Source organism: Mirounga leonina, unplaced genomic scaffold (genome assembly GCF_011800145.1).
Source record: "Mirounga leonina isolate KUSES-001 unplaced genomic scaffold, KU_Mleo_1.0 Mir_364, whole genome shotgun sequence".
Lineage (NCBI taxonomy): Eukaryota > Metazoa > Chordata > Mammalia > Carnivora > Phocidae > Mirounga > Mirounga leonina.
In genome coordinates, this window is record NW_023270708.1 from 45393 (window position 1) to 58588 (window position 13196).

A 13196-nucleotide genomic window follows, 5' to 3' on the forward strand; every position below is an offset into this window, starting at 1 on the left:
GCTCTCCTGCGCGGGGCGGCCGGGGTGGGGGGGCGGGGGTCTCTCTGCCCAGTCCCGGGACTCTGAGGGCAGGGCCGGGTCCTAACGCAGAGCCGCTCTCCCGGAACCGGAGATCCACGTCTAATGAATGGCTGGGGGGGACCCTGCTGTCCAGGAAAAAGAATCCTGGCGGGGTATCCCTTAGAGCAGAGGAGGGGGAAAGATCGATCCCTCTTTCTAAACGGGAGACCGTCAAGGGCAAGGTGCGCAGCGCGGGGTGGGAATGGGAGGGTCAGAGACGAACCTGCTTTCCAAAGTGTGTGGATGCCAGACCTCTGTCCGGCAAGATGGGAATCTCCGGTGTTGGGCCACAAAGCTCTGTCTTGCTTATCCTTTTTTAAAGTTTAACCCCAATTCCTGCAGCGAAGGTACAGTGATCAAGGCAGTAGGTGACACCAGTCTATGAGAGAGACATACAACAGATGACCCAAGCAAGATTTTAAGTGTTTTTGAGAGTCTTGAGCACTGGGTCAAATCAAGCAAAACAAAATATAACTTGTACTGAATGTCAAGATCCGCACGCAAAGTTTCCAAAATCTCGGCCATGCTTGTAGAACATCAGTTGACAGTGACCTTGGCCAATGTGATGGGAGGGGAGCTGGGAGGCTTGTGGGGAGATGGCGGCTTCCACCTTAGGCAGGATGAGCAGAGGAAGCCCCTGCCACAGTGAGCCTCTCTGAGCTCAGTTTCCCTGCTGAGTGGAGTGATTAGATGATCAATGATCTTTAACAACTCTGCCAGCCCTGTCAGTTCTCATGGTCCTGTTTATTGAGGTGCACAGCCCAGTGTGGCGAGCTGGGGCCTAGAGTCAAGTCATGGAAATCGTGAACCCTGGGCATGAAATGGGGATGCTGACCACTATCTCACAGGATTTTTGTGCAGAGTGATTGCAAATGCCTAGCAGGCGTTGTGCGATGCTCACACAGCAGGCAGGACCAGTGGTGTCCTGGTGTTTTACATGCTTTCAGGGTGTGGATGGGTGTCCGATTGTTATCATTTCCCAATTTCTGTGCTGTAAATACTCCCACCATGGCTGATCTCAAGATGATAATGTGGCATCATCCCCAATCTCCTGAGTTAGGAAGAGATTTGCTCGATCGGTTCTGCAAGCCAGTCAGAGCTGACGCCAGCATACCACTTTTAAGACCTTGAACCAGGCTCGGTGAGGCTCAAGGGGGGGGGGGCAAGCTAAACCAGTGTGAGTCAGGGAAGAGGAAGAGCCCCCCAGCAGGCCCCACCACACCCAATGGGCACCAGAGAGCGGGCAGGTGAAGAGCAAGCAGATCCAGCAGCCCCTCCCATCCTCATGCCCACGGCACATGCCATTATGCACCAGCATGTGCCTGGAGAAGGTGGGGGATGAGGGGGCAGCATATTCTCCCAAAGTGACACATTCTCAACATTTCATATAAGTTGCATGTGGACACCTGTCGGTTAAGGCTGTGGTGCAGGGGTTGGAGGAAAAGCACCAAGATGGGATGGAGAGGTGAGTGGCTAGATAGTGAGATACATACAGCAACTATCCAGATGACTGTTCTTGAGCCCTCACCAGCCAATGGCATGGACTCCAGCCTTGGCTCCTTCCTCCTGATGTTAGAACTGTGTGGGTCTCTGGGGTGACTCCTGACTTGCCCACGAAGGCATCAGAGTTCTGCTTCTGCCGCCCCGCTCCTCCGATGCCGGGGCTTCAAAGAATTGCCCAGGTGGCAACTCCTACTGCTGATCATAATTCCAGCAGCAGCTCCCACGTACCGTGTGTGCGTGTGTGTGTGTGTTTGCACGTGCGCGCGTGTCCCAGGCGTGGCACGTGGTCTCACTGAAACCTCCCACCTGTTGCAAGGTCAGGGCAATCATGATCCCTATTGCAGATGAGGAAACTGGAGGCTCAGAGAGGTTAAGTAGCTGGTGAGGGTGACCTAGCTGTAAGTAGAGGACCCAGGAGTTGAGCCCAGGCCCAGCAGAACTGTCACACTTGTTGTGGCCCACGGTTGGCTGTGGCTGGCTGAGGACTGCCTAGGCACAGCCTGACTCACACTGGCCTTTGCATAATTCATCCTTACGGAGCATCATGTACCTCCAAAGGGGCTGCGGCCTGGAGTGGGAGATGTTGGTGAAGGCATATCATCTCCACAGTGGGGGGCTGTGGAGTCCCCGAGGAAGCACATGAGGGGGGCGGCCCTCAGGACTTAGAGCCTTGTGCCATCGGCAATTAGTTGCTCCCACGTCCTGTGAGCCTGACTTCTCTCCGTATGTCCAGGGGCGGGCACAGGACCCAGCACATAGTGGGTGCTCAGGAAATGTGTGTTGTTGCCAGCTTACAACCTGTCTCTGGTCTTTGTGTGGGGCTGCAGAGATAGAAAGTGTCATACTGACAAAATGCATGCTCACAGCATCCCCTCCCAAGCTCAGACACACGCTCCATCACACACACACACACACACACACACGCAATCACACACCTACAACTTTGACACTCTACGACACAAGTCCAGGCATTCAGTGACACACAGACTCCCCCTGCACCTCCCCCACGGATGTCTAAATTCCTAGGCAGACCCACAGCTGCTCCTGGACCCACAGGTTCACACAGGTATGCGGGAGAAGAATTCTTAGACAGCCACATGCAGCTACCTGTCTCTATTAACCAGCCCAAGGCAGCCACGCTCAGGGATGGAGTCCTCCCCTCCCCCTCCATGTACACACACACACACACACACACAGTTTGGAGGGCACAAGCATGTGCCTGAATGGTTTGCAAAGGCTGCACAAATCCAGTTCCCGGGTCTCTCCAGACCTTCCTCCTCCCCCTGAAGCCTGTCCTCAGATCAGGCTGCCCTGCCTGATTCTAACCCTCAGGAAGCATCCAGCTTTGTCTGGCCCCAGGTACCCCAGGACTCCAAGCTCCAGCTCAACCCAGGCCCCAGACAGAGCCCAGCAATCAAAAAATCTCCCAAGCTAACCACCAGGCCATGAGCAAGTGGAAATGAGGAATTCCAGGCTGGCTATCTCCCTCTGATCGCCCTCAAAGCTGCACAGAAAATGGACTCAACCTGACAGGAAGTGGGGCAGGCGATGGCCCAGCAGCTGTGAGGGAAGGCACCAGTGCCCGGGCTGGTCCAAGGCAAGGCTGCTCAGGAAAGCTGGTCCTGGGGAGGCTCGCCTGCCCTCCCCACCTCCTTGTGACCCAGCCTTCTTTGCTGGGGCCTTGCTATGACTACTTCTGTTCTGACCACTCCCATCCGTCCTACCTCTGCACATTTGAACCAGACTTGACCCTCGCTTGCATTATTTGACTCTGGGGCGTGCGGTAATATGCTGGGCATCCATCACTGTCCTCACTATTCGGATACAACCCTAAAGGCCAGAAAGGTGAGTAACTTCTTCAGTGTCATAGAACTCACTGGCAGTTGATGGTTGGGGATTTGATTTTTTCAGAACATCAGACTGAGATGGGACTGAAACTCAGTGGGCAGAGTGGGCTAACAAATCCCTCGCACAGGAGACTCAGGGCTATGTGTGAAAAGAACAACAACAACAAAAAGACAGTGGAGAGAGACACCAAAATGTTAAAAAAAAAAAATAGTGGATGCCTTGGAGGTTGAAAATCTGGGTAGAAAATGTTTTAATCTTCTTTGTATTTTCAAATTTTTCTGTTACAAGCATGCTTAACATTTATAATGAAAATTCCCTAAAAGGGGGAGAGGACAAATACCCAGAATAGTATCTAATGAGATGACTTTAAACATTGTCAGGAAAGATATTTGGGAGAGGGAGAGGGAAACATTCTGGATACCCTCCTATGGCACCCCTCCATCTACACTTCTGTAGGAAGTGCCCCTGTTCTCTCTTGGGGAGCTCACTCCAGAGTTGGCAGATCTCCCCAACCCATGGCTATTCCAGTTCAAAGCCATCTTGCCTTGATTCCTCTCTCCCTTCCTCACCTTCCTCATTCCAGAACAACACCCTGAGTAAAAACTGTGTTGTGTAGAGGAAGGTATGACCCTCCCTTGTCCCCTGCCTGCATGAGGCTCTCCTCCAGCCCTTGATACAGCAGTATCTTTGAGCTTAGCCAAGGAAGACTGAATGCAGAGGGGTGCCCTTTAGCACCCCTCCACCCAGTCACGCTTCCCTTGCCAAGGCCAGCAGGTTTCCTGCTGTGGAGCACCACCCCTGCTGGAAGCCTTGCCTACCTTGACTGACCACTCCTGGCTCTGCTCACTCACCACTTTGGACCTCAAGACTTGATTGGCACAACTTAATTTTATGCTAGTGATTATGTTAATGCACACTGTCTCTGAGTTTGGGGGATGTTATACCCCTGCTATGTGTAGGTTACAGATTTCTCAAGGACCAAGACCTTGACCCCTGCTTTTTTATATGTACTGAGCTTCAGCCCACAGAAATCATTAAATATTTGAATTAATGAATAAATAAACAATGGACCGTGGATAGGCCAAACCTGACTTACTGATGGCTGCAAAACCTGCCCTTGATTTTGGTTTTTGTGGGTTTTTTTTAAGATTTTATTTATTTATTTGAGACAGAGAGAATGAGAGACAGAGAGCAGGAGAGGGAGGAGGGTCAGAGGGAGAAGCAGACTCCCCGCCGAGCAGGGAGCCCGACGCGGGACTCGATCCTGGGACTCCAGGATCACGACCTGAGCCGAAGGCAGTCGCTTAACCAACTGAGCCACCCAGGCGCCCCTTTGCCCTTGATTTTGTAATCTTCATGAGACATATGATGTTCAGTCCTCTATACTAGCATGGTTAGAACTGGAGGGAGTGTTCTGATCTGTCCTGTTCTGTTTAGGGATCATGGGTAGTTTTGTAGGTAGATGGGTAGGTAGGTAGGTAGGTAGATAATAATGTGGATGGACAATCTCAAATTGAATAGCCTGTTCTATTGTCCCCATACGTAACTCATAAATGTTAGGTGACATATATGTCCATGCTCTGCCTGGACACCAGACTCACCATCCATATACCCACCCCCGTGTCCTCACTTCCAGGAACATTCGAGCACAGCGAGATGACTGGCCACGCGGCGCTGGGCAGCATCCATTCTGTCTTTGACTATTGTGAATCCTCCATGGGGCTTTCTCAGGGCAAAGCACTAAGGAGAGACTCTAATTTGGGATGTCTTACAGCAAAAAGTGTTCCATGCAAGGCACAGCTTACTAATACAGCTCAAAGAAAGAAAAATGAAGGAAGGAAAAAGGGAAGGAGGGAGGCAAAAAAAAAAAACCCACAAAAAAACAAAAACAAACTAAAACCAAAACACCTACCCAACTTTCTTAGCAAATAGAAATGAAAAAACAATCCAGAATTTACTACACATAACATTCTAAAGCTCTGACTCTGGACAGAGGCATGCTCAACATCTTCTCTGTAGGTGGTTTTCATCTGAACACATTCTTGCTCTCTGGAAGGGAAGGGTGAGGGGAAAGGAGTACCGTCTTGAAGTTCAGAATGCCGTCCCCTGCAATTGTAGGAAAAACCATCAGAGACGGCTTCCTCCAGGCCACATTTTCACAACTACAGGTACAAATAAGCTTGCGGGGAGTGCTCGTTAACAGAGTCTTCGCTAGTAGACAGTTGGACCACAGCATGTCTTCCTGAATTCGGCGTGGGACTCCATTGTCCCAGCCTGAGGTCGTTCTTTAAACTGGGGAGAGACTCAAACCTTGACTTATATCTGGGAAACAGTAAGCTCAGGCTTAACTCCTCAAAGAGAAAAAGGTGACTAACTCCATTTTACTGCAAAATTTGCATTACATCTAAAGGGTGATTATATAATATTCAATGTAACGAACTTTGATCAAACCTCTGGTCTTAAGCCCTGGGAGTAAGAGATGATTATTTGTCCTTAAGGAGCAGGCAGTTTATTGGGAAAGACGTATAAATAAATACATAGAGTTTTTTGACATTTCTTTATAAGTGTAAGCTAATTATTTAGTACTCACTATGTGCCAAACATCGTTCTAAATCCTATAGGAATATTAACTCATGTAATCCTCACGACATTTTACAGATGAAGAAACTGAGGCACAGGCAGGTTAAGCAACTGGCCAACTAGTCAGCTTGGACCTGGGATTAAAACCCAGGGAGCTTGGCACCAGAGGCTATGCCTTTCATCATTGTGCTGCAATAAACAGCAGAAAGTCCCAAATGAGAGAGGAACTGGCAAAGGACAATCCACTCATCGTTCCAGGGGAGGGGTGTCTGGGGCATTACCAGGGGTCAGCGATATCTGAGCTGGATCTTGCAGAATGGCTTTTTCAGTACATCTTCCTGCATGTTACCAGACAGACACAGTCCATCCTAATTTGTCACATAAATGTTTGAGAAGGAGTCAAGTTTTGCCCTTGGTTGTCCTTATAATTCTAAGGGATGACCCTCCAGAACATTCCTTTGCTGTATTGAGTGCACCTGTGGAGTCAGAAGTAGATTGAAAGGGTACTGGAGACTTTAGAATAGGAAATGCCTTGAGACTTGCTGAACCTTGCTACCCTGTATTACTGACTCTGGAATCTCATTTTCCCACCACACCCCCCCCCCCCCCCCCGCCTCAGCTCCAAGTCAAGGTCTACCCTAGTCTCTCTTTCTGGGTTTAGCACCCGGGATGTGCCTACTGTTCTCATGGCCCGCAGGGTGATCAGTGTCTACCATGACCTGGCTGTAATACCACATGTCTTCGATAGGGGTCGCCAACTAGTGAGAGGATGGGACATCAGCCCCTAGTTGAACGGAGAGAACCCTGGGTCCTAACTTAACCTTCCTCTGTCACCTCATTTCCTTGTCCATAAAATGGATCTAACACTCGCTATCTGTCTTCCTCACAGAACAGTGGTGAGAAATGTGAGGATGAATGTGGACACCTTCCAGTGTGATTCAGAAGAGGCAGCTCCTGTCCGGATGATTTCAAAAAACGAATCATTCCATAACTACCTTTTGAGCATCCCTCATCTTGCCAGGTGCCATATGGAATCCAGAAATTTTCTCTATCTTGGTATCAAAGGACTTTGAATACAAGTTTTAAAGCAAACTGTAACACTGAATGGGGGGCAAGGAAGAATTCTCCCCGGAGAACAGTAAAGCAGCATCCCCTGCCCTGGGAAAATGATGTGCAAAGCGGTAGGACATCTGCCTCAGCCTGGGGCTGGAAGTCCTTCCCACCCAATAACTCATCTCTTCCTCACATAACCCAGTTTGCGCATGGGGAAACTGAGGCAGAGAGAAGCGAAGTGGCGTGCCCAAGAAAGAACCTGGATTCCAAGGACCTCCCAGACGGCTAATTCCAAAACATGGGGTGGGAAGGGGCATAATGGAAAGGCAAGTGACCTGAGCAGACCGGGCGGGACGGAGAAGGGAAGACCTTCCTGTCCGGACACCCTGGCCAGGCAGATGGAGCTGAGGGCTGCTGCGGCGGCCAGCCTTCTGCAGGAGCGCCCCCTGCTGGTCACCGGTGCCGCTCCTCACGGCAGCCGCGGGTGGACGATGCTCGGTGCTGGAGGGGCCGTTCTCTACAGGACCGGAGACCACCCCTTCTCCCCAAGCTAGAGCAGGAAGGGCCGGGGGGGAGGGACGGGGCGTCCCAACCTCTTCACTTTGCACACGGCAAACGCGAAGCTCAGAGGAGGAAGTGACTTGTTCAAAGGCTCTCAGCGAGCCAGAGGGATGCGGCTCTCCCAGTCGTCCTGCCTCGCAGTGCAGAGCCCTCCATCTCCCTTCGCCTCCTACCCCGCATTCCTGAGCCCAGAGGGCCCCTTGCTCCCCGACCTGCGCCAAGCCAGCCCTCATTCCTCCCCTCCTCTCCAGTCCCGCCCCGCCGCACAAGCCCATCCCCTCCCGGAGCGTTCCCGCCGGGCAGCTCCAGAGGGCCCCCTGCTGCGAAGCCCTATTGCCTCCAGGGGCCGCGAGTTTAAAGGCCTTTCAATTCGGAGACGTGCTTTTGTCCGCCTCCTGGCACGATCTTGGGGACCAGAGATGAGGCCTCTTTCTTTTGGATTCTCCACTCACCCGCTCAGCCCTTCCCCACCCAGAGGGGCCTGGTACAGGGCAAAACTGGCCCTGGGTGATGAATATAGACTCATGTCTTTTTCTTCTTCTCAATGCAAAGCAGCCCAGCCGTGTCTATGGCCCTGACAGCCAGGATGTCCATGCTGGCTTTGGGGCTTTCTTTCCTAGCCTGTGGCCTCGGGCAAGCCATTTTAAATCTCTCAGAGCCTCTGGGCGCCTGGGTGGCTCAGTTGGTTGAGCGACTGCCTTCGGCTCAGGTCATGATCCTGGAGTCCCGGGATCGAGTCCCGCATCGGGCTCCCTGCTCAGCGGGGGGTCTGCTTCTCCCTCTGACCCTCTTCCTGCTCGTGCTCTCTGTCTCTCATTCTCTCTCTCTCAAATAAATAAATAAAATCTTTAAAATAAATAAATAAATAAATCTCTCAGAGCCTCTGTTTCCCAACAGTAAAATAGGAATAAAGCTATTCATTGGGCTGGTTGTGAGGCTTGAATGAGATAATGTGTAAAATGTGCCTGAATATAGTAGGTGCTCAGTAATTGGCAAGGTTGATTAGTGAGATTTCCAAGGAGCCTTGGGCTGGTCTCCCTGGCCTCATCCCTCTCCTATTTGGCACCCTCATTCTTGGATGTGAACCTTCCAGATGTAATCCTCCCCGCCCCCTGCCTCGTGTTGGGAGAAGCATCAGGGAAGGGGCCACCCAGTGAGCGTGAAAGGGCCCTAGGAAAGGAGCGTGCTGCTAGAAGACTGGAAAGGCTGAACAATGGGGGTGATCAAACCACAGAGGACGTGACTTTCAGGTACCGGGGTCTGCCTCCCTCACTCCCCTTTCGGCGGGCTTCCTCACCCCACACTCTTTCTCAACACATCTTGCTGCTTCTGCTTCTGTTAACTCCTGGTTCCTGTTTCCTAGAACTTACAGCCTGCACGTGGCCCCTCACGGCCTCCGTGACCTCCTCCCAGTGCTGTGGCCATTCGGCTTTGGAGCCCGGTGGCATCTGTCATGTATCCCGACATATGTCTGAGAAAAACATGGGGACACTGCATCCAGCGCGGCTTGGACCTGTCAAAGGCCATTGGCCAATTGTGGACTGGCCACCGGACGGTCAGGTGTCCACCCCTGGTCCCGTTGGTTGTGGTCCTGGGGACAGGGTATGTGCTGTGAAGCATGGCCCCAAATATATTGACATGTCTAATAGAATAAGCATTTAATGAACACTTATAAAAAAATAATAATATAAATATTAAAAATAATAAAATAAATAATGAACACTTATATGTCCTCCACCCGCGTCATTATTATTTATAATGTTCAGAAGCATATTATTTATAATAATGTTTGAAACTTGTGGAAGTTCATTTGAAATCCATTCGTAAAGGAAACAATCCCTTATGAACTGCTTTATGTGGTGAGCAATCCCCTCTACCTCCACAGACCTCCATGCCAAATTATGTTTTGTACACCCAGATTTTTATGACTGCCTCCACTCGACTCTTGATATACTCACATGCTTGTTACCATAAATACTGCTGCAGGAAAGAGTCAAACTTGACCGATGGTTTGGGGAAAAAGACTTTCCCCTTTCCCCAAATGATCTATAATGTTATTAAAAATAAAATCTCTGGGGGCACCTGGGTGGCTCAGTCGGTTAAGTATCTGCCTTCGGGGGCGCCTGGGTGGCTCAGTCGTTAAGCGTCTGCCTTCAGCTCGGGTCATGATCCCAGGGCCCTGGGATCGAGCCCCGCATCGGGCTCCCTGCTCTGCGGGAAGCCTGCTTCTCCCTCTCCCACTCCCGCTGCTTGTGTTCCCTCTCTCGCTGTCAAATAAATAAAATCTTTAAAAAAAAAAAAAAAAAAGTATCTGCCTTCGGCTCAGGTCATGATCCCGAGGTCTTGGGGTCAAGCGCCCTTATCCACGTCCCATCCGGGTCCCTGCTCAACGAGGAGCCTGCTTTTCCCTGCCCCTCTGCTGCTCCCCCTGCTTGTGCTTGCTCTCTCTCTCTGTCAAATAAATAAATAAAATCTTTAAAGGTAAAATAAAATAAAATAAAATCTCTGGGCACCTGGGAGGCTCAGTTGGTTAAGCGTCTGACTCTTGGTTTCGGCTCAGGTTGTGATTTCATGGGTCATAGGATTGAGCCCTGCACCCAGCTCTGCGCTCAGCAGGGAGTCTGCTTGAAGATGTTCTCCCTCTGCCCCTCTCCCCCTCACCACCTCTAAAATAAATAAATAAAATCTTTTAAAAAAAAAAGTAAAATCTATAATATTAAAAAAAAGCCAACTCGTGTTCTATATCTTTCCTTGTATTTACCCACTGGGCTCCTGACTCTTCCCTTCCTCCTTCCCTCCCCTCCCTCATCCCCAATTATAAGGCCCTGCTCCAGCAAGGAGAGCAAAAGCCTGAATCTTTAGCCAGATAGCTCTGAGAGGAAACAGCAGGACTGGTGGCACAGTGAGGGCGTTTGCTCCCTGTCACCCCTCTGATGACTGTTGGGGTAGAAAATGCACAAAGTTTCTCCACTCCCAGGCTATGGCCTGGAGTTGCCCCAACAACCGCTCACCCCCTCGGGTGGAGGTCTCCAGGAAGATGAGTGTGCCCGTGGAAAAGGCTGGCTGGCAGGGCACTGCCCACCCACACAGCCCCTCCGAGTGATTTAGAAACACATATGTCTTCCTCCAGGCTCTTTACTTCCCAATGTCAAAAAATGGTCTGAGCAAATACGCCTGTGATGCCAATGGGGCATTCCTATATGGGCTTCCCTTTTGCAGTGTCCAACCTGTGCAGCTGTGCATGGCAGCACCAAAGGCATACACCAAGTCATTCCTCTGCCCCATGAGTGGGAAGCTGAGTCTTGCTGACCCAATTGCTGAGTCTTCCAAACCTTCCCCCATGCACATTCCCAGTGGGGACACCACCACCTTCCTGCGTACCCAGCCTCAGCCCTTTGGAAGAGTCGCCTCTCCCTCCCGGGCTCCAGAGTTCACATCTCAGGTCCAGCACTTCCCAGGGCTGTGACCTCAGCTAGGTCTCACAGCCTTCCTGGGCCAGAGTCCCTTAGCTGTGAAGCGAGAGCCATGCCATGCTCTGACATGGGACTTGAGTGAGGATGAGCTATAGGGAAATAAATGCAGTGCAACACAATCAGGGCAGGATGCCACCGAATTCCCCACATCAGCCCCCCTCCCTATAGTCTCCCATTTATACTCCAAACTCTGCCCCAGGAACCTCAGCACGTGGCTACCTGGGTAGCTGGGCAGAGTCTGATCATATGTAAGCCCCTCAAGTAAACGACACACAAAACACTCGCAAGAGTCCTGTACTGAGCTCCTCCTGAAGTGAAGGATTATTTTATAAACTGAAATCCTCATCCCTGCATTTCTTTCTTCACACGCCTGGCTTTTTATTTATTCCAGGGAATTGCTGAGCAGCTCACCTGTGCCCTGGGACACCATCAGCTGGTGGCTTCCCAGCAGGACCTCCCCCTTCAGCTCTGGGCAGTTGCTCTCCAGCCCGGCTCGCCGGAGAGGCTGGCGGCTCTCGCCCCCGCAGCTTTCATTCTATTGGCGGATTGCCCCCCATATATTGAGCATTGGCTGTGTCATGCACTGTGCTCATTCATTTCGGTATCTTATTGATTCCTGCCAATTTCTTCAGAAACTGACATTACAGTGATCACTTGGATTGTTTTTAATCATTGCCATTTGCGGCATCACACATTTTTCTTCCTCTTCTCAATGCAATACAACACAGAGGGTGTACTTGTTTCTTGGCCCTTAAAAACTCCATTTCACATACAAATGCAAAGAACAATCTCAGACTGCCTTCTGGGTGCATCCCTAGAAACCAGACTCTGAATGAAGTTCAAGAAACACCACCAGTTCGGGGCCCTGGGTGGCGTTAAGCATCTGCCTTCGGCTCAGGTCATGATCCCGGGGTCCTGGGATCGAGCCCCGCATCGGGGTCCCTGCTCCGCGGGAAGCCTGCTTCTCCCTCTCCCACTCCCCCTGCTTGTGTTCCTGCTCTCGCTATCTCTCTCTCTCTGTCAAATAAATAAAATCTTTAAAAAACAAACAAACAAACAAAAACCACCACCAGTTCTGAGGAAGGCAACTCATGGCCTTGGGGCCCTGGCTCTCCCCAGGAACCCCAGTTGGAATTCCAATGCCCCAGTTCCCTCCACACCTTCTTGTGCTTCTCCCCTGGGAAAAGGGATAAGAGTTTAATATCTAAATATCTAAGGGGAATTTCAGGATCTGTGGTAAGGTGTTATTAATTACTCACCCCCCCCATTGTCAACGTCTCTACAGATGCTGTTCCTAGATGCCCCAGCAGGTGTCACTGTGACCCTGACCATCCACACAGGTCCCTCTTCTGGGCCTGTACACAAGACACCTTTGAGGCCTGGGGGGCTCCCAGAGGTGGGAAGTCACCTCTAAGGGGTCCCACAGGAAGAGTCCTGTCCCAAAGAGAAGAGCCCCATCTCTGCTGCACTCTCTCCCAGGGCCATTTTAGGGAAGGACTGTGGTCCAGGGAAGGTTCAACCTTACGGTCAAGGGGCTAGGTATAGAGTGGAGAGTGAAGGGGGAAGAGAGGCCCTAGACCATCCTCCCTTTCCTCTATCAGTCTCTTCTTACATTGCATTAGGAGAGTGTCCTCCCCAACCCCACTCTCCCTCAACACACCTAACCACCAGCCCTGAGCTTTGGGGACAAATCTTGGTGACTGCTGAGGGCCCCTCGGTGTCAGGAATCACTAGACTGATGAGGAACCAGAAGGCACAAAGGGGGCTGTAAGTCAGGGAGGGCTTCCTGGAGGAGATGAGTGTGGACTCAAGAGATTAACTCAGGGCCCTGCCTCGCAAGAAGAATAAGGGAGAAGAGGGGCCAACCTGGGGAGTTGGTACTATCTGGGGGAGGAATGTTGGGAGGTGAGTTTATGGATGGCTGTTTTGGGGGATGTTTCTGGAGTCCAGTGGGCTTCCAGGGACTCTCTCCCCACAAGTCAGGGAAGCAGGAGACACAGACTAAAAGTGCGTGTGTGTGGAGTAGGGAGAGAGTCTTGGGAGGGGCTGGCAAGGGGTATGAGAGAATAACAGGATATTGAGTGGTGAGCAGAGCAGGAGACCTTCCTTCCAAGTTAA